Source organism: Rattus norvegicus, chromosome 8 (genome assembly GCF_021556685.1).
Source record: "Rattus norvegicus strain SHRSP/BbbUtx chromosome 8, alternate assembly SHRSP_T2T, whole genome shotgun sequence".
Taxonomy (NCBI): Eukaryota; Metazoa; Chordata; class Mammalia; order Rodentia; family Muridae; genus Rattus; species Rattus norvegicus.
In genome coordinates this window covers 78,540,664-78,560,196 of record NC_141541.1, presented here as the reverse complement: position 1 = coordinate 78,560,196, position 19,533 = coordinate 78,540,664, and the positions used below count along the sequence as shown (strand labels likewise).

General features: G+C 47.3%; 1 protein-coding gene across 2 annotated transcripts in view; it reads left to right on the top strand.

Annotated features, from left to right (window-relative positions):
• Positions 1-5,648: 5,648 nt before the first annotated feature.
• The window catches only part of Fam81a (family with sequence similarity 81, member A), a 58,415-nt gene continuing 44,530 nt past the window's right edge, over positions 5,649-19,533 (top strand). Inside the window, exon 1 of one of the 2 annotated variants that reach the window (NM_001108163.2) lies at positions 5,649-5,762. The gene's annotated coding sequence lies outside the window, so the exon portion shown is untranslated. Of the gene's footprint in view, positions 5,763-6,394; positions 6,511-19,533 lie in introns of those variants that run through there. The other variant, NM_001433748.1, reaches the window with a different exon arrangement.

Here is a 19,533-nt window from a genome sequence, read left to right as displayed (position 1 = left end):
ACCAGTGGCCACTCTTCTAGAGATCCAGGTTTGAGTCCCAGCACCCACATGATGGTTCACAACCACCTCTAAATCCAGTTCAAGGTGACAAGGCTCATTTTTTCTGGCCTCTTCAGGCACCAGGCATGCACGTGGTGCACATACATAGACGCAGGCCATATACATAAAATCATTTCTTAAATTAAAACAAAACAAAACAAAACAAAACAAAACAAAACCAGGCGAGGACATGAAGGTTGGAAGGACACATGTTGGGATTGAAGGGGAGTCTGGAAGTGGGAGCATTGTGGGTGGGCAGGATAAGAGACATTGTATACATTTGTGAAATTATTAAAGAATAAATAGGGGCTGGGGATTTAGCTCAGTGGTAGAGCGCTTACCTAGGAAGCGCAAGGCCCTGGGTTCGGTCCCCAGCTCCGAAAAAAAGAACCAAAAAAAAAAAAAAAAGAATAAATAAAAGACACAGAAGAAAAATAGTAATAATCAACTTTGGCTAGGCATGGTGGCACACACATGGAAGCTCAAAAATCCAAAGTTAGGGAGGAAGATCAGGAATTCCAGGCAAGCCTGGTGTCTTAGTTTTCTGCCACTGTGATAAACACCACGACCAACAGCAACTTGAGGAAGAAAGGATTTATTTCAGCTTATAGTTGTAGCCCATTGTGAAGGGAAGTCAAGGCAGGGACTCGAGGTGGGAACGAATGCAGAGAACCTGGAGGGATGTTGCTTCCTGGCTTGCTCCCCAGGACTTTCTCACTCTCTATCTTGTACAACTCAAGAATACTTGCTTAGGGATGACGCCGCCCACAGTGGGCTGGATCCTCCCATATCAATCATCAGTCAGGAAAATGCCCCGCAGTGTTGTCTAGTGGAGACGAACCCTGAACTGACATTCCTTCTTCCAAGTTGGTTCTAGCGTTTGTCAAGTTGGCAAAAATCCAAACAGCACACCTGGTTTACATAATGAGACACTGTCTCAAAAAAAAAAAAAAAAAAACAAACAAAAAACAAAAAAAAAAAGAGTGACCTGTCTTCCTTGCATTTCTCTGGCACCCAGTCTTTCTTAACTCATCTGTCAACTACTCATGGAGGTCACCTTTTTGTCTTTGCCCTCTCTGACATGGTCCCAACCCCCGCATCACTGGCTTTTTCTCATTGTTCCCCTGTGGGAAAGCTTTTGTTCTTTGTTCCCACGTGTGACCCCTCCTAAGAGGAGGACTGTTGGGCTCCTTGTTATTAGGAATACGTGGCTGTGACACAACCAACAGATCTGGATCTTTGTGAGGTTGCACTGTCTAGATAGGCTGGGAGAAGACTCGTAACAACGCCATATATTCATCTCGAACTTGTCCTCTTGGTTTTGGTTCATTTGCTTTACATTCTTATAAATGCCATTTTTTAAAAATATTTTGAACATTTTATTTATTATTTTATGGGGATACGTGTTTTACCTGCATGTATGTCTATATACCACATGCATGCATGCTCACAAAGGCTAGGGGAGGGCATCAGATGCCCTGGGACTGGAATTACAGATGGTCATTTGAGTGCTGGCAGTGGAACCTGGGTCCTCTGGAAGAGCAGCCAGTGTTCTTAACCACTGAGCCATCTCTCCAGGCCCAGCAAACACCACTTTTGACCAACCTAGGCCTTCACCTTTTTTTTTACTCTGTGTGTGTGTGTGTGTCTGTATGTATGTATACAACATATATGTGTATTCCCATACGTGTGGGTATGAGGATGTTAAAGACTGACACTATGTGTCTTCCTTGACCACTCTATTTTTTGGGGCAGGGTCTCTCGCTGATCCCAGAACTCGCCATTCTGGCTAGTCTAGCTAGCAGGATTGTTTCTGGGATCCCCTTTCTCTTTGACCCAATGCTGAACTTACAGACAACCACTATGGCCCCTTAGTTTTATAGATTCTAGGGGTCTAAATTCTAGGCCTCATGCTTTCATGACAAGCACTTTCTATACTGAGGGTCTGCCTGTTCCTCATCTTTACTGTGTGAGTCTGCTTGCGGGTCAGTGTGATACCCTATTCACTGTGTCGTCTACATCAGTGCCAAGACAGGCCGTCAGCTCAGCAGTGCAATGTCACTTTAAAAGCGAACTTCCTCGTGTCTGGGCTCGAAGACAGCACGAATTATTTCTATTCATTGACTGGCTGGTAACTAATATTATAATACCAAGTTTATAAGACCGCTTGCCTTTTTATTACTTTTTATAAATTGCATTTATCTATTTGTGGGTTGGGGAGGGTGCATGCACCATGGTGCAAGTGTCAAGTTCAGAGAGCAGCTTGCAGGAGTCAGTTTTGACCTCCGCGTGTGGGTCTCAGGGATCCAGCTCCTGTCTCAGGCTTGGCTGCCAATGCCTTTAACTGCTGAGCTTTCATTGATGAAAACCAGTTTTAGTTTTATAGTTGTAGTCAAGGCAAGTCAAGTCGGGTTTTCTTTCCTTGAAAAAAAATGTTTTTAGTAATAAACTCTGCTAGCATATAATAATTTGTGGTAACTCCATGGTTTGGTAATTAAAGTAATGCAAGAAAAAAATCCATTTCTTATAATGAGTTACAACAATTCTGCAACATTGAGTACATGATTACAATTTAACTTACAGATGTGTAAAGGGGTAGGCAGAGGGTAGAGTGAGCTTAAGTTAGGATTAAAAACAGATTTTAAAAAAAGGGGGAGGGGGTAGAAGCAGGAAGTCATGGGCCTGATTTGTTACTGTTTGGAAATTTTAGAACTAATATCACGGTTTTTTAAAAAAATTAAGTGAATTGTTTTTACTTTTTGTTTTCTTTAAGACAAAGTCCCCTCTGTAACCCAGGCTCATCTGGGAACCACAGTGGAGTCCAGGCCTCCTACCTCAGCCTCCTGACTGCTAGATTTACAGGTGTGAGCCACCAGGCCTTGCAAAGGAACCTTTAAAAACTTGTTGTCTTCATGCTCCACTATAGTTCATAGCAGCCTTATTTATAATAGCCAGAAGCTGGAAAGATCCCAGATGCCCCTCAACAGAGGAATGGATACAGAAATGCAGTACATCTACACAATGGAGTACTAATCAGCTATCAAAAACAATGACTTCATGAAATTCATAGGCAAATTGATGGAACTAGAAAATATCATCCTGAATGAGGTAACCCAAACACAGAAAAACACACATGGTATGCACTCACTGATAAGTGGATATTAGCCCAAAAGCTTGGAATACCCAAGACACAATCCACAGACCACATGAAGCTCAAGAAGGATGACCAAAGTGCAAATGCTTCAGTCCTTCTTAAAGGGGGAAACAGAAATATTCATAGGAGGAGATATGGAGACAAAGTTTGGAGCAGAGACTGAAGGAATGGCCATTCAGAGCCTGCCCCACCTGAGAATCCAGCCCATATATATATATATAGCCACCAAAACTAGACAATATTGATGAAGCCAAGAAGTGCATGCTGACAGGAGCCTGATATAGCTGTCTCCTGAGAGGCTCAGCCAGAGCATGACAAATACAGAGGTGAGTGCTAGCAGCAAACCATTGAACTGAGAACAGGGTCCCTGTTGGAGGAGTTAGAGAAAGGATTGAAGGAGCTGAAGGGGCTTGCAACTTCACAAGAACAACCATGCCAACCAACCAGAGCTCCCAGGGACTAAACCACTACCCACAGAGTACACATGGACAGACCTATGGCTCCAGCTGCATATGTAGCAGAGGATGGCCTTGTTGGGCACCAATGGGAGGAGAAGCCCTTGGTCCTGCCAAGGCTAGATCCCCCAGTGTAGGGGAATGTCAGGGTTGGGAGGTGGGAAGGGAGGGTGGTTGGGGAGGGGCAACACCCTCATAGAAGAAGGGGAGAGGGATAGGATAGGGAGCTTATGGATGGGAAACCAGGAAAGGGAACAACATTTGAAATGTAAATAAAAATATCCAATAAAAAAATGTGGTATCTTCTGTCAATCAGCATGATTGTTTAAAAAAGAAATTAAATAGGGTGTGTGCATGCTTATAGCAAAACCCCTCGACTCCCAGGTAGTCTTCCTCACTCCAGAGTGTGAGGAGGGTTTATGGTAAATAAAGTTATGCTTTGAAGGCCATCAGTAGTGACAACTCTCCTCTGTCCCCTTCTTAGGACCTTAAGTCCCTGACTACTAGGCGTGTGGCAGAATAAAGCAGGATAGGGAGGGAGCGAAGGGGGAAGGAGGGAAAAGGAAACAAAATGGACAGGAGCAGGCTGCCTGGCGCTGTGACAGGCACACCCTACACTGGAAGGCAGCCTGTGGGAACGGGTAGGAAGCCTAGGCCTGTCTCTGGCCTCACGGTGATGAGTGCTGGCACTTTATGGTGACAGCTGTGTTTTTCCAGACACTGTGGCAAGAAATATGCTTCATTCCTCTCTCTCTCTCTCTCTCTCTCTCTCTCTCTCTCTCTCTGTGTGTGTGTGTCTGTGTTTGTGTGTGTGTGTGTGTGTGTGTGTGTGTGTGTGTGTGTGTGTGTGTGAGGTCAGAGGACAACCTCAAATATCATTCTTTAGGCATGGTCCACCTTTTTAACACAGACTTAGAACTCATCAAGAAGGCTAGGCTGCATGACCAGTGAGTCCTGATCTGTCTGCCTGTTTCTGCTTTTCTCAGCTCTGCAGTTACAAGTGAACACCAAATCCCCATGTCTGGCTTAGAAAAATATGTTTGTTTAGAGTTCTCTCTCTTCTCTCTCTCTCTCTCTCTCTCTCTCTCTCTCTCTCTCTATATATATATATATATATGTATATATGTATGTATGTATGTATAAATATATATAGGTCCTTGATTCCATATATATATATATATATATATATATATATATATATATATATATATATCTCCACATAATCTCTGAGGATGGAACTCAGGTCCTCACACTTGCAAGGCAAACGCTCTGTCTATCGCTGAGCCATCTCCTCACCCCCTCAAATGTATCTTAAATGGTGGAAATTCCCAGAGAGCCACAGGATTGAATCCTATCTGTGTTTACAGACTGTGCACCAGGTGATACAGAAAGAGAAGCTGTCACACTAAAGGAACACTAAAGGTTGGATCTCCATGAGACAGGACTTAAGGCCATGACCTCTTGGTCACCACCATTTTTTATGTGCATCTAACTCTCTGATTAATGTGTGTTAGGCTGCAATGGCCGGGAGAGGGGCAGAGTCCGTGCCTTCTCCACCTTCATCTTCTCCATTTCACCTTAGCGCTAAGACAGTTTCTAGCACTTGGCAGACATTCAATAAATACTGTTAGCTGAGTGAGTGCTATATTCATTAGCGCTCTCTCTCTCTCTCTCTCTCTCTCTCTCTCTCTCTCTCTCTGTGTGTGTGTGTGTGTGTGTGTGTGTGTGTGTGTGTGTGTGTGTTGGGGAGTTATTACTTTGCAGGCGAGTAAATTGCAGAACGCCCATGACGACACATAAATAACTACAGGATCGAGGATTCCAAGACCAGACCTTTCCAAGTGGCTGCACAGCCTGCTTTCCTCCCAGCTTCCCTCGAATTGGGCGGGGGGGGGGCAGAGGAGTGCCGCTAGACAGGAGCACCTGCCCCGGGTAAGCCCATGCCTCTACGTAAGAGCTATGAACCAGACACAGTGAGGCAAGCAAAGGTGGGATCCTCCACTCTGCTTAAACCCCACCTACCGAGAGGAAGCAAAATTGTGAGTGATTCCTGCTGAGAGAACCCAGCACCGATGGGAAGGAGGGCAAAGCTGGAACTCTCTGGGAGACAGAAGGTAGGAGAAGGGCTGAGAGGAAAATCGGTGTAGCATTTTCCCAGGGGTGCTGTCTCTTGGGCAGATGTGCACGAGGCTCGGTGATTCCCTCATATACACTTGTCGCCTGGAGGGGTCCATCACCTGTGCAGGTGGGGCGCTAGAAGGAGCTGTTTCCCAGGACTGTGGTCTCAACCCATAACTTCTCCCCAGTTTGAGGTGGGAAAAACATTTAACTATTTTTATGGGAATCAGGCTTGGTACAGAAGGGATGCTAGGATTCCCGGGGAAAATGACTGATGACATTGCGACCTGGAAGGCTGGGCTCTCATTCAAGCACCCTTCCCTACACCTACCTCTGCCCAAAGACGGGACTGAGGTTCTTGTAAGCAAGTCCCCGCCCGCCGACTCCCTGCAGCGAACTGGGTGGGGACCCGCGGCGTCGCAGAAAGGCTATTTTGAGTGTGGGAACGCGGCGGGAGGAGGGGCGCCGGCGGGCTGGGCGCCGGCGCGCGGGGAAAGCCTCCAGCTCGGGCTGCCACGGCAACCGCGTCCAGGCAACGCGCCCGGAAGCGGCTCTGGGAGGCGCGCGGCGGCTCGCGCCCTTCCCGGGTGGGGGAGCCGCGAACCCCGGGCCGGGCCGCGCGCGCGCTGTTTGGAGCGCGGGCCCGCAGCCGGGTTCGCCCCGCATAGCCCCGCGCTCGCGGCCACCGCACCCAGAGCGCCGGCGACGACATGGGCAGCCGCGGCGCGCCAGATCCGCGCGCGGGTGAGTCTTCAGAGGTGTCTCCCTTCCCCGCGCCTCTGGGCATCCTCTGGACACAAGCAGCGGGTGCTCCCGCAGGGACTGTCGATGTGACCTTGGAGCAACCACTCCATGGATAAGCATGGGATAGTGCTGGGAAGAGGGGGTGAGGGGTGAAGCCGTGCGTGCCCCGTGTGACACTCTGGACGCGAAAGGGTTAACTGCATGCTGATGCGCAGGGCTGAAGTTAGGCGCAGAGCGCAAGTGGTATTGCATCTTCGCGGGGGCTGCAAGCTAGCAGACAGGAGAGGCCCCCAAGGGACTGTTTGAGGAGAGCCAAGGGTATGCAGAGTTTGCCAGGACTAGGGGCAAGTCTATCATCCCCAGTTGGAGCTGAGTGACCTTGGGTGGGTTAGCCACATTGCTCCCGCGGGTTCACTGGTCTTCATCCTTTGAAAGGAAGGACTCTGGTTCTTTCCAGTTGCAGCACAAGGCTGTTTTGCTGGTACTACAAGCTGAGGAAGGGCTCCTTTGGGTATGCCATACGTAACCATGTTTATTCCGCAAGGGGTTTCCAACGAGCTGGCTCCGAAAGTGGCAAGAAATGTTACCATTTTATGGACGGAACAGTCTGGCCAGAAAGGCTCATTAAAATGGTTGGATTAAAAATCCCTTCGGTGCCCTTAAGTCCTGAACCCAGTCAGGGCTCAAGCTACTGAATACTTCTTTCCTGTAGTTGATCTGATAGGAAACTTTGTGTCTGAACAGGTAAAATCAAAACCCAGTAGTGGCAGGCAGTGGCAAATTAAGTGAGTCATTTCTTCAATGTGCAGAAGCTCTGTGTGTGTGTGTGTGTGTGTGTGTGTGTGTGTGTGTGTGTGTCGCGCATGCGTGCACTCAGCTTAAAGTCTGTATGCTGTTGTTAGAGGTTATTTCACAGAAATAATGCTGGACTGGTTTGGATCTACAAAGGTTCTCTTAGAACTAGAGATTTGCATTTGTTCTTTGAAGATTTGGGACTGGGGGCTGGCAAGATGGCTCAGTGTGGGTAAAGGTTCTTGCCACCAAACTTGAGGACCCAAGTCTGATCTATGGAATCCACACCGTGAAAGGAGAGAACCATCCAACCCCCACAAGTGGTTCTCTGACCTCCACACCCACACAAGGCACAGAAGCAGAACGAATAAATGTAATAAAAAATTAACAAATTAGGCTTCTGAGAGTAAATACGTTCCTTATTAAGAAATGCACATCCTATCTGCCTTGGCGTGTGTGTGTGTGTGTGTGTGTGTGTGTGTGTGTAGGTGTGTAGAGGTGACTTACAGGCTATGGTAGTTTTTCTAATTTTAGCACTGGCTGGTACTAAAAATGACACAGAGGCCATTTTCCATCCATAATCTTCCCTTTCCACCAAGGGGGCACAACAGGTACCTATGGTCCCTACCACAGGACAGCTGAAGTGACTCTGACTTTGTGTTTCAAGGACACTATTCCTGGGAATCTGACTTTCTCTGTGTAAAAATTCAGCTCCTTAGGAAAGGCAGAGTGATCCTACAGGATCGAGGAAGCCAAGTGTTCAGTTAGTAAGCTGTCAGTAAGCTTGTGTACCTGAGGGCTTAGCAATCTTTAATGGTTTACATATTAGAAATCTGATTAGCATCCAGATACAAAAGTCCTCGTTGCCCAAGAATTCTGCCAATGAGCCCACAACCCTTTAACGGGCCACAAGTCCTCCTTAGAGCTTTTGTTGGTAAAGGACTCATTCTCCCGCCTGTGCTGGCTGGCTAACCCCTCAGTGTCTCCTTTTGTGTATCCTGCAGCCCACTCCTGTATTTTCATTTTCCTGTCTCTGAGCCCATCTCCCCTTCTCCCCTCTGTCAGAGTGTGAGCACTGAGCACCCCTTTGTGAGGGGGATGCTTTCACCAGAGCCAGGATGACCTTGGCCTTGTTCCTTAGTGCCACCTCCAAGGTATCAGCCCTGAGAGCGTGGTACTGCCTTCTCAATGCCGTCTTTCTGGCAGCCTTGGTTTGGTATTTGCCAAACCTGGTGGCCCTTCAGAACTGCTCTGCACATTTTGAAAAAGTCCGGGCCTTTTTAAATTCTCTCAAATATCAAAATAGAATCATTAGGGTGGTAAAGGACCTTAAAAAACCAAAATCAAACAACAAACAAAACCCTTTCTATAAAAAAACGAGGCTTAGTTAGCAAAATGGCTCCGCAGGTAAAGGCACCTGTCACTAAGACGGACAGCCTGAGCCCCAGGTTCAGAACCTAAGCACAGCACACGGACAGAACCGGCCCTTCTAAGTGGCCCTCTGACTTACAGGTATGTGCCAGAACAACACACACACACACACACACACACACACACACACACACACACACACACACACTTAAACAGAAAAGTCTTTTTTTTTTTCATTTTTGTTTGCCTATAAAAGGTGGGGGTGTGGGGGAGAGAAAACAGCCTGTCTGGTGAACGTTGCTCACTCAGATGGGAAATCACCACTTCACCTGAGGCTTGGAAAAAGTCATAAACCCGAAGCAGCTGGCTCCCCTCTCTGCTCTGCTAGCTTTGCTGGTGATGTTGGGTTTATGCTGAGACTCTGAGTTGACCCCTCTGGCTCCGCCTTTGACCCCCATGGCTCCGCCTTGATCCTTGTGGGTCTGCCTTGACTCCTGTGGCTCCACCTGCATTTTCTTTCAACCCCTAAAATTGACCTTTAAGAGGCTTCCCACTTCACTGAATCTTTCCACTGACTGTGCCCAGCTTTAACCATCACTCCAACTTCTTCATCCGAGTCATGGTAATTCTTCAGCCCGTCTTCAGAGCTCCACATCTCCCATCAGCACACGTAAAACACAATCTTTGATCTTGACAGGTTTTGACATTTATTTTTTTTTTGAGTCAGGGTCTTACTATGTAGACCAGGCTATCCCCATATCCAGAGATCTGGCTGCTTCTGCCTCTAGAGTGTTTAGCTTAAAGGTGTGTGCCACTGTGTGCAGACTTGGACTTCTTAGATTCCAGTCTCTAATCCCAAAACCACCCTCATTGTTAATTTTTTTCTCCTCGCCTGCCAAGTCATCCACGAGAAAGTCACAAGGACCTTTGGACTGGCTCTGTTCTAAATCGATGCTGGCTCTAATTTCGTGAAGGATTGCTTTCTCTGAAACAAGAGAATTGTATTCTTCACTAACTGCCTGCATCCACTTTGCTCTGTTCCATGGCTTTCTGTCCCTTAAGTTCCAGGTTCCCTTTCAGAAAGTGGCCTTTGATGGGTAAGATGCCAGGCACCCACATTCTCCATATTGCCCTCCACCTCTGTAAATCCAGCTGTGCCCTCCTGTGAGTCTCCAAGTATTTCCCTCTCTATCTCCCCGTGACCTTATTGTTTTGGTCTGGAATTCAGGAATGTCTCTGTGTCTGTCCAAAGTCCAGCCTAAACCCATTCTACGATCTCATCCCCTCACTCTGGTCCTGCATGCCCTGGATTGGGGACACATTCGTTTGTCAGTTTGTCCTTTTGCCTTTCTTTGCTTCCTCTTTCCTCTGCCCCCCGCCCTCATTCTGCCATACAGTGAAGTCATCTTTCCTGTAAGAAATGGTGCTGGAGTTTCCATTCTGTTCACTAGAACTTTCTTGAGTGAAGGGAGTCATGGTACTTAACGAATGTGTGGTTAAGGAGCTCACAGAATATAACTAGTGTGACCAAGGAGCTGAATTTTTATTATTTTTGAGACAGAGTCTTGCTGTTCAGTCTGGGCTGTACTTGAACTCACAATCCTGCCTCAGCCTCTTAAGGGCTGAGATTATAGGAATGTGCTCCCACACCTGGCTTGAAATGAGTTTCCATTTTATGTGGATTTTAAATGAACTTAAACTCAATTGAAATAGCCACGGGGAGCCATTGACTGTTGTGTGGGGAGGGCAGAGGCTGTGTTAAAGCAGGAGCAGCTGTTCTGTTGAGCTGAGTGAGTTTTCTCCTTTGACTGAACTCCTCCTTTATCTCTCTGTGGAAACTGCCTCCTCACAGGGCCCCTGGAGGGTCTTGGCTGCAGAACTGAGGCTTTCCACTGCCCTTCTCCTTAATCGATGCCCTGTTGCCCTCCTGTGCCTCTCTTTATTCCTGCCTTCATGCCCGGCTTGGTGCCTTTCTTGCTGTGGGGATTCTGAAGTTGGTTTTTCCCCTCTCTCTTCCCCTCCTGGCCTTTTCTTTTCTCCTTCCTAGCTTCAGGGTCAACTCAGAGTCACGGTCACACGCCTCCCACGGAGCCCATGTTCTCTCCATCTCTGTGAGGCCAACACTTCTTGTTCTTGCTTTGTGGATGGAGAGATTGGCGGGCGCAGGATAACTGGAGGCAGAGCTGAGACAAGAGCTCTGGCTAGCCCTGTGCTTTCCCTCCTCTGCCTTGCTCAGGGCCCTGACATGGTTATTTTATCACTCTGCCTTTCCTAACTATTTTCTTCCCCTTTAAATTTTTTTTTAAATCTTAAACTGATTCAGATTTATGGAAATGCTCCGACAATAAGCTGAACAGTTCTGATCTCTCTTTCAGCCACATTCTGTAAATATTAGCTTCCATCCACACTTGTTTTATCTTTCTGGCACTTTCTCCCACTCTTTGCACCTATTTGTGGATGGGTGTGCACACACACGCTTCGCTCGCAATTTCTCCTGTACCATGTCAGAGCAACAGGGAGGCAATGTACCTGTACTGCCCCAAATAAGCAAGTATGTATTTCCTTCTTTTAAACGGACATTAAAAAAATTACAGCAGTTGTCAAAATCAGGAAATTAAGTTTGAATCCGTGGTGTACTCTACAGATTTATCCAGATGTCCTAATAGTACGTCATACAGAAGAAGAGGAAGCTGTTTTTAAAAGGCTCTGATTTAGGGGTCAGGATCCAATCTAGGGTTTAAAACAATCCATTTAGGTGTGTGTGTGTGTGTGTGTGTGTGTGTGTGTGTCCTGAATACAACCCCCTCAGTCGATATAGAGTTACTTGTATGAATGTTTGTTTTCAGAGCTGACCACTTGGTATTGGATGGCCAGCTGATGTGCTCTTCCCTGGGGCAAACCATCTCTCCCACTCTCAGTGTTCCTTGGTTACCTGTAGTTCTTTTCTGTAGATCTGAGACCTCATGGGCTTCCCCCATCCACTTTAACATTTGTGCAGTCATGTTGCTGAGATGTTCTGGGTGCAGCTTCTGACATTCCTGGGGGACACAATCCCATGGCAACCGACCCTCCCTGAAGTTCTGACTTTTCTAATCTTCCCGGCCCCTCTTCCCGGCCCCTCTTCCACAACATTCCCTGAGGTTACGTTGTAAATGTGTCTGTTGGGACTGGGCTCCACAAGTCTGTGTCTTGATTGGTTTTTTGGGATGATCTTCATCTTTTTCAAAGTTTCCTTTTCTCGATGAGGGACGAGGACCACATGTGTCTGGGAGAATCAGGAGACATCTTTAGAATGTAGCTGGGAATTATGCTGGCTTTGTAAAGTGGAAGTTGTAGGTTCTCTTCTAAGATCCTTGACTTCACTGGCCCTGGATAGTTAGTTAGATATCCTGTACCGGGCACGATTTCCCTCTGGTTGAATGCAGGTCACTTCTGTTTCCGCCATGTAGGGTCCAAGGATCAAACTCAAGTCTTGGCAAGTCAAGGCTTGGCAGCAAGCGCCTTTACCTGCCCCTCCCCTGTTTAGAAAAGAGCTCATTCCAGGCTGCTCTCAAAACACAGGGCATCCCTCCTGCCTTGGCTTCCTCCATCCTGGGATCCCCGGAGTGAGCCACCATGCCAGGCTCCTCTGTTTAGGACTGGTGACTTTAGCTAATCCCTGCCCATCCCATTCCTCCCTTCCTCCCTTCTGACCGGGTCCATTAAGATTGATGTGGAACTTTTGGTTGTCCTGCCTCAGGCTCAGTGATGCGTCTCTTTTGGCTTCTTTAATACTGGGCCACTTCCCCCAGTTGTTTTGTCTTTTATGACCTTGACACTTGGGAAGGGTCCAGTCTGGGTGTGCTGCAGGCTGTCCTTTGGGCTTGTTGCTGTGCTGAGTGGGGACACAGTTTCCTGCTGGTTCCTGCTCTCATCCCCATCTGGAGTCAGCTCTTGAACGCCAAGGCTGTGTTGACTCTGTTCCTTGTCACAATCCCATGGGTGACTTTCTGTCCTGTGTGGAGGTGTTTCTGTCAAAACCTCCCTTACTTAGTCCCATCCTTCTGATCCCATGTCTTTCCTCCTGCAGAGGTCTGTGTAGGATGTGACTTCAGTGATTCTCCCCTCCTCACACCAACTGCTTTCCAGCAAGTGTGTATGTCCCCTTGTGCTTGCTCTTGGCTGCTAGTGACCATTTCCTCCACACTGCCCTCTCCTGACTTCCCTCAGATTGCCTCAGATCAACTACCCTGGAATACCCAGCTCAAATGCCTGTTCCTCATAGCCTGGTTCACAACTGCCCTCCCATCTGCCTGGTGGCTTAGCCTGGCTCCTGCTACTCCTGTGGTATTTCCCAGCTCCTTCATTCTTGTTGGAGGCTTGCAAGCATTACTTCTTGTTGAATAGAACATCCTGTAGGGTCGGGGTGGGGATGGGGGCACTCCATCCTGTTCAGCACTGTGGAAGCTCAGTGAATATTTGCTAATTAGACTAAGATATGTCTTCCTTTTTCTCATGTGTGTATGTGTGTGTGGTGTGCATATATGCATATTTGCATGAGTGTATGTGTGTACATGTATATATACCTCTCTCTCTCTCTCTCTCTCTCTCTCTGTGTGTGTGTGTGTGTGTGTGTGTGTGTGTGTGTTTGTGTTTATGTCCATGTCTGTATGTGGACTCATTTTTAATTGTTCTTCTTCCACCTTACTCATTGGAGAAGGCTCTCTCAATTGAACTCAGAGCTTGCTGATAAGGCTAGCAGGTTGCTGTCGGTATACCATCTCTACTTCTGAGGCAGGCATGATAGGTGGTCTGGCATTTATATAGGTTCTGGGGATCTGAACTTAGGTCTTCACTCTTGGGAGAGCAGGGCTTTAACCACTGAGCCCCTTCCCTGCCCCACACTGCAGGATTGCTTCAGCCATTAAGCAAGCAAGTTCTCAGAATTACTGAGGAGGTCTTTGGAATGGCTGGTGGATGTGGGACCTTTGTTTTATCCCAAGGGTCGGGTGGGGTTTGCCTTAGGTAGGATCTTTTGGCCAAGTGATAGACTGTGGATTGCCTGGAACCAATTTCACCCCCTTCCCCCCACCACTCCCTTCCCTCCTTTTCCATGTGTGATGTAAATGCATGTGTGTAGGTGTGTGGGCTCATGCCTGTGGAGGCCAAAACTTGATACTGGTGTCTTTCCTGTTGGCTCTTACATGCTGAGGCAGCCTGTGAACTGAACTCAGAGTTTACTGATCAGCTGATCCAGCTAATGAGCTTTCCCTGTGGATCTCCTGTCTCTCTTTTGTAGCCCAGGCTGGCTCCAAATTCATATGTAGCTAAGGATGCCCTTCACCTTCCCATCCTCCATCCTCCACCGCCAGCCTGCTAGTCACAGTTGTATATCACCACATCTACTTTTCTGATTCGGGGGGTGGAGTCCAGGCCTTTGTTCATGGAGGCAAGCCTTCCACCAACTGACACCTTCCTCGGGCCTGGCAAGGTATCTCCACGCTGTGGGTGAAATAGATGTTTTCCCCTGATGAAAACGAGCACGTATGGTTGGGTAAAGATGAGTAGAGAAACTTAACAGCATATTAAAAATGGCCCGTGTGGTTCTTCACACCCCAAATGAGCAGCTGGAGGTGAGAAGGAATTCTTCCCCCGTTTCCTCCATGGAGCCCGAGACACCTGTTCCTCCGTCGCCTGCTCTCCCACCCCATCTCAGCTTTGTCTCCCACCATCTTCCTCTCAGTCATCATCCATCTCTTCTCCTTCCTTCCCTCTCTCTGACTGCTAGCTGGTTCCTTCTGTGAATAACTTGGACTTCTTCCGTTCTCTACACGAATGGTTTTAGCTTTTGATTTCTTGGGTGGGGTCTCCCTTTTCTTTGGGGAAGTCAGTGAAATTTAATGAAATGTTAAACTCACTGGCATGGCTGGTGTAGAAAAGTGGGAAAGTCTGTGTTCAGACAGCACCAGAGGTGGTTCAGCCACTGAGAGAATGCTGCCACAGGCTTGTCCTATAGAGAGCTAGGGCTCTGAGCAGCCAGAGCAAATCTTCCACACTGACCAAGAAGGGTGCTGATGCCCATGATATCTATCTCTGCCAGATCCCAGATTTAGACTCTAGCCGGGTCCAGGACCACGAGGCTTGGGACCATCAAGCCTCCATCGGGGCTTCCTGAGGCTCAAGAGAAATCTTGAGGGTTCTGTCCATCAAGTCAGAGTGAGTCATACAATGGTGGACAGGAGGCAAAGAAGTGGGGCCCCTTTTCCATGACTTCCTTTTTAAATGTTTTGATAGCATAATAATTATACACTAAAATTTTATGACATTTTTATTATGTTTATTATGACATTTTTAGATATGTACATAATATATTTCGATCATATTCCTCTCTGCCATCATGCTATCTCCCCAACCCCCGCTGATTTTTCCCTCTTCTAGTGAAGCCCGCCTCTGCTTTCATGACTCTCACTCTTTTCTTGTGTGTGTGTGTGCATGTGTGTATGTGTGTGTGTGTTTATACATGTGTGTATGTACATGTATGTGTGTCCATGTAAGCATGTATGTGTGTGGCATGGGTACCTTACTAGGAATCTTCTTCCCCCAGCAATGATCCTCAGACAGGATCAGGACCTCCTGAGTGCATCCCTCCTAGGAGAGGATGTTGAAGGTTCTGACCTTGTGAGGGCACCCACAGTTGCTGTGGAGGCAACGGACCTATCATGCCCAGAAGTGGGCACTCCACACCCCTGCCCACTTTATCCAGCATGCATTCTCACCACTTCTGGGTGATGGCGCCTGGGTCTTGGGGGTATGATACCAAGATGTCCCTTTTACAACTGTGTATTTGCCAGTCATTTATTCTCAGTGCTTTGACCAGTTAGGAGTGTCTGCGTTCACCACTGACTACCGAAGGAAGCGTCTCTGACTAAGCCGACTTGGCTTTGTGTAGGCACTCCCCCATCTCCCTTCCTGCGTTCCCAAGCTCTTCACGACTCTCTAATATAACCCCAGATGAGGTTTGGAGAAAGGGGAGACCTGTTTGCTTTTTACTGTTGGGCAATTTTTGTTGTTTCTTTTCCATAGCTCAGTGGTTGACCAAGAGATCTTATCTTACTTTACTTTGTTTTCCGAAATGTGAACCCAGAGCTTCATGCATGCTTGGGAAGCAGCCTACCACTGAGCTACTGGTCCCTCCTCTCACAGCCCCCTTGGCCTGTTAGAGATGTAGTTACTAGTGACGTGATTTTCAAAAAAAGAAAAATCTAGCAATATATAGTTATCTCTTTCTGTTACACCAGGAAAGTGACTGAGAATGCGTTGCTTAAGAAGCATCAGATCGGGGTTGGGGATTTAGCTCAGTGGTAGAGCACTTGCCTAGGAAGCACAAGGCCCTGGGTTCGGTCCCCAGCTCCGAAAAAAAAGAACCAAAAAAAAAAAAAAAAAAAAAGAAGCATCAGATCGCTTGAATGAAGGCTTGGGTGTCTCCTGAAGCAACAACACCTCGCTTCTAGGGTGGTGTGCATAGGAGGTGGCTGGGTCTCTAAGGATCCTCCCTCTGGGTGTGGGGAGGTCTTCCCTGCTGAGTGGTGACCAGCTCCCAGCCCTCGCTGGCTTGTGGTGATGACACCCTCTGTGGATGAAGCTGCTGTAGGAGGGCAAGGAAAGCAGAGATCCTGCGGCTTGAATGCGGCTTAATAAAGAGTGTGTTTGTGTGGGAGAGAATGTGTGGGGGCTGCGTTTCAAATGATGGAATTCTTAAAATTGTTTAACTGGGAAGATGTTTTTCAGAAACCCCTGGTGCCTTGAGCTTGTTTTCCTGTTTATTTCATATTGCTTTTCCCCCTGTTTTTTTTAATTAATCCCTGGAAGGGCTCAAGAGTCCTCCCCTGCACTCTCTAAATAGTTAAGAGTATTAATGTGCTGTGCTGAGCTGTGGTCACTTCAGATAGGGGGATCTCTGGGAAGGAGATTCCCTGGGCAGCCGGACAAGGGCAGTGGTGTCCTCTGAGTGCCCAGACAAGGGGATGAGGCTGGAGGTTGGGGGTTTCTTTCAAACCCATACCCTTAGCTTTTCAGTTAGAAAGTCAGGCAGGGTAGAAGCCCGAATGCACACCCAGCTTTCAGCCTGCACGAGAACCAGAAATCGTGCCTTCCCCGCCCGTGGGTGAACCCTGCCGCAGAGCGGGTGTAGGTAGAGTTTATACCCAACTTTAATAATATTTCTTCAGCTCTAGCTGTTGCGCTTGGCAGACTCCCTCCTTAACATTTGGTAATGTGTCTTCGCTAATGCTCGAAAGAAAAGCCACCAAATATAGCTGTTGAAGAAGTAATAGCAAGACATTTCTCGGGTGTGGCCGCACATTCGCAAGAGCGCATGGGTTCGGGGTTGGGGGTTTAGCTTAGTGGTAGAGCGCTTGCCTAGCAAGCACAAGGCCCTGGGTTAAGTCCCCAGCTCCGAAAAAAAGAAAAAAGAATTAAAAAAAAAAAGCACATGGGTTCCCTGCAAGGTGACCTGAAGGCTGCTGCCACACTCAAGCTGGAGGAGCATCTTGAGTCAGCCACTGATGGGCCACTTGGGTAGAGCACTGTCTTAGTCACGGCTCCATGGCCGAGAAGAGACACCATGACCAAGACAACTCTTATAAAGGATAACGTTTATCCGAGGGCTGGTTTGCAGTTTCATCGCCTTACTCCATTATCATAGAGGCAGGAAGCACGATGTGGTGCTGGGGAAGCAGCTGAGAGCTACATTCTGCTCTGTAGCCAGAGAGAGAGAGAGAGAGAGAGAGAGAGAGAGAGAGAGAGAGAGAGAGAGAGAGAAACTAGGTTTGGCTTGCCTTTTAAAACTTCGAGCGAGGGCTGGGGCTTGAGATGTAGCTCAGGGGTTAAGAGCACTGGCTGTTCTTCCAGAGCACTCAGGTTCAATTCCCAACACTTATATGACCTTCAAACCTGTCTATAGCTCCAGTTCCAGGGGGATCTAACACTCTCATCCACATAGGCAAAACATCAATGCACGTAAAATAGAAAGAAGTAAATCATAAAAACAAATAATAAAACTTCAAAGGCCCCACCCCCGTGAAATGTCTTCGGATAAGGCCACACCTCCTAATCCTTCTCAAACAGGGCCACTCTTTGGTGACTAAGCAGGCAAGCAAATGAGCCTATGGGGGTATTCCTATTCAGATCACCACAAACACTTCAGTGGTTAAAAGGACTGGCTTTTCCTCCTTAAAGAAATAAAACAGCAGATGAACCTGTATTTATGAGCGTCTGTGAAGAGGCACAAAGCCGGCCTCCTAAGAGTTACCGACTCCTATAGGATGCAGGCCCTGCTGCCCTAAAGCCCCTCAGTTGGGAAGACACTATCTACAAACAGTTCAAATAAATAATAGAGACTCAAATTGCATTTCAAAATAGCTGTTATTAATAGATGAAAACAAAGCCGACCTATTTATATATTTTTTTTTGCCGGGATTCTCCTCAAAACACTGATGAGTGGGCTAACGAAGCAACCACCAACTGTTTCTTGCACTCTGGGGGTTTGTTTGTGAATCCACCTGACCTGACAGAGGCAACTCACTGTTGCTTGCGAGGCCAGGAAACGTTTTTAAGCATCCTAAATATTTATTGTAGATTTAAAGTTTTCACTCTATGTCTATGATGTCCGACCTGCCTGTGTGTATGTTTGCCCACTACATTCATGACCTGGTTAATCAAAGGGGATCGGATTCTCAGGAACTGGAGTTATGGATGGTTTTAAGTACTATGTAGATGCTGGGAACTGAAACCAGGCCTTCTACAAGGGCAACGAATGTTTTTCACTGCTGTGCCTTCTCTCAAGATCCCTGCCCCTTTATTTGAGATTGGGTCTTTGTCCCTTAGGTTGGCTTTGAACTCACTGTGTAGTCAGGGATGACCTAAAATTCCTGATTTCCTTTCCTTCACCCCGGTGCTAGGCTTGTAAGAGTGGCCTACCACACTGGGTTTTGTTGTGCTTGGGGTGGGATCCAGAGCTTCTGCATGCTTGGCAAACGTTCTACCAACTGAACTATCTCCCTAGCCCTCTGAAACTCAATTTTGTGAATCAAAAAGAGATCCTCCCTCACCTGTCTGGCACATTGGCATTCCCGCTGTGAGTGCAAGAGAACCAAGGGAAAGAAAACAAGTTTTGCCCAGTGGATTCAAAGTCAATTAATAGGAGACACTGGAGATGCCTGCCTGCGACCTTATAAGCCCATCACCCCCAGTGGGATGGGGGAGCTTTTAAAATGGTGTGGGTGGCACCTCCAAGCTGCTGTGTCTGTGCCATATGCCCAGGTCCCCATGGGCAGGCAATCCAGGCCACAGTCACAGCTGCGACTGTGATAGCGACACCAGACTCGAGTCTCATAATGTGCCCAGAGGAGAACAAGAAGGTAAAGCTGACAGCATGCTGTTCTAATTGAGTCACATTGTCTTCTAAACGCAGAACGAGGTTTGCTTCTCCGTTGTTTTTTTTTTTTTTTTTTTTTTTTTACAGCCTAAGGTGAGCAGTTTCTACACTTGCTGCTGCTCGTGGGTTCATTGTTTTATTTGAGAGGTGCTAGTTCAGATTTTTGTAATTGTGAAAATAACATGCTTATTAAAGTATTTCGAAAATGAGAACAGAATAAAAATATGCTTATCGCTATTGGTTACATTTTGACAGCTATTTTTCTACTGTTTCTAAAATGTGCTGTAGAACAGGGCGAGGGGGTGCACACCTGTCATTCTAGCACCCAGCCACGCAGGGAGATTGAGGGTTTGAGGCCACCCTGGGCTCCATAGCAAATTATTTGCCACCTTGGACTAAATTGAGAGAGCCCATGTCAAACGAGGAAGCAAACAAAGTTACTGTCA